The following is a 2,381-nucleotide window of genomic DNA, read 5'->3' on the forward strand; positions in this document are numbered from 1 at the left end:
TTTGGCAGGTTGCATTTCTTCAGCTGCCGTCGAAAGTACATCCTCTGTTGAGCTCTCTTGGCGAGGGAGCTGATGTTCAGTTCCCACTTGAGGTCCCGGCAGAGAATAGTGCCCAGGAAGCGGAAGGACTCCACAATTTTGACTGCGGAGTCTAACAGGGTGATGGCGGTGAGTGGGGCTGTATTCTTCCTGAAGTCCACAACCATCTCAACTGTCCTTAGAGCATTTAGCTCTAAGTTGTTCTGGCTACACCAGGTCACCAGGTTGTCAGCTTCCCACCTATAGTCAGACTCATCCCCACCAGAGATCAGCCCAATGAGGGTGGTGTCGTCCGACAAACTTCAAGAGTTTGACGGACAGATGATTGGAGGCGCAGCTGTTGGTATACAGGGAGAAGAGCAGTGGGCAAAGGACGCAGCCCTGAGGAGTTCCCGTGCTGATGGACCTGGAGTCAGAGACTTCTGTTCCCGGCTTAACGCACTGCTTCCTGTCAGAGAGGAAGTCTGTGATCCACCTGCAGGTGGAGTAGGGCACGTTCAGCTGGAAGAGCTTGTCCTGAAGCAGGGCAGGGATGATGGTGTTGAAGGCAGAGCTGAAGTCCACAAACAGGATCCTGGCGTAGGATGCTGGGGCGTCCACATGCTGTAGGGTGAAGTGGAGGGCCATGTTAACTGCGTCGTCCACAGACCTGTTGGCTCTGTAGGCAAACTGAAGGGGGTCCAGGAGAGGGTCTGTGATGGCTTTGAGGTGTGCCAGGAGCAGGCGCTCAAAAGACTTCATTACCACAGATGTAAGGGCGACCGGTCTGTAATCATTTAGTCCTGTTGGCCTTAGCTTTTTGGGCACAGCGATGATGGTGGAGGACTTGAGACAGGCTGGTACATGGCATGTCTCCAGGGAGGTGTTAAAGATGTTGGTGAACACCGGAGACAGCTGGCCAGCGCAGTGCCTGAGGGTGGCTGGAGAGACAGAGTCCGGCCCGGCTGCTTTGCGTGGATTCTGCCTCTTGAAAAGCCCATTAACTTCTCCCTCCTGAAAGGAGAGAGTCGTTTCTGTAGTATGGGTGGGGGATGGGGCCTCTTGGGTGGGAAGGGGTGGTTCAGGACAGTCCAATTGTCTTTCAAATCTACGGTAGAACTCGTTCAGGTCGTTGGCTAGGCGGGAGTCGTTAGTGGTGTGGGGCGCTCTGGGTTTGTAGTTGGTGATGTGCCTGAGCCCTTTGGCAGACAGAAGCAGCGTCGTTAGTAGAGAACTGGTGTTTTAGTGTCTCTGAGTACAGTCGTTTAGCCTCTCTCACCGCTTTGCTAAACCTGTTCTTCGACTCCTTGAATCTGTCTCTATCCCCACTCCTAAACGCTTCCTCCTTCTCCAACCTCAACCTTTTGAGCTTTGCTGAGAACCAGGGCTTGTTGTTGTTAAAGTTCACCCTGGTACGTGTTGGGATACAGCAGTCCTCACAGAAGCTGATGTACACAGCCTCTGTGAGTTCATCCAGACTATTGGTAGCAGTCGTGAACATATCCCAGTCAGTACAGTCTAAGCACGCCCGCAAATCTTCCACAGCCTCACTGGTCCACTGTTTAGATGTCCTCACAGCAGGTTTACAGAGTTTTAGTTGCTGCCTGTATGCACGAATCAGGTGGACCAAGGGAGTTCTGTGCGAGCCGAACAGCCCCGTGACCCACAAGAGAAACATCCCCGCCAAATTCGAGCGTTTGACGGGGTCTATCCGTGAAAAAATATTCACGTTTTTGAGTGCACATGCATTTCTGCTGCAAATGCCTCTGGAAGTTTCATGCCGTTCGTATGCCAATTGTGGCAACACGAAAATGACCCGTTTTCCCATTCCGAGGGATTTCTGTGCGACCCTAACAGCCCCGTGAGCCACAAGAGACACATCCCCGCCAATTTCTAGCGTTTCACGGGGTCTATCCGTGAAAAATATAGACGTTTTTGAGTGCACATGCATTTCTGCTGCAGATGCCTCTGGAAGTTTCATGCCGTTCGTACGCAATGTGGCAACACGAAAATGACCCCTTTTCCCATTCCGAGGGATTTCTGTGCGACCCTAACTAACAGCGCCCGTGAGCCACAAGAGAGACATCCCCGCCAATTTATAGCGTTTCACGGGGTCTATCCGTGAAAAATATAGACGTTTTTGAGTGCACATGCATTCCTGCTGCAAATGCCTCTGGAAGTTTCATGCCGTTCCTATGCAATGTGGCCACACAAAAATGACCCGTTTTCCCATTCCGAGGCATTTCTGTGCGACCCTAACAGCCCCGTGAGCCACAAGAGAGACATCCCCGCCAACTTCTAGCGTTTGACGGGGTCTATGCGTGAAAAATATTAAAATTTTTGAGTGCACGTGCCTTTCTGCT

Source organism: Petromyzon marinus, unplaced genomic scaffold, assembly GCF_048934315.1.
Source record: "Petromyzon marinus isolate PM22_M1 ecotype Great Lakes invasive population unplaced genomic scaffold, UKy_Petmar_22M1.pri1.0 PM_G_Scaffold_327, whole genome shotgun sequence".
Classification (NCBI taxonomy): Eukaryota; Metazoa; Chordata; class Hyperoartia; order Petromyzontiformes; family Petromyzontidae; genus Petromyzon; species Petromyzon marinus.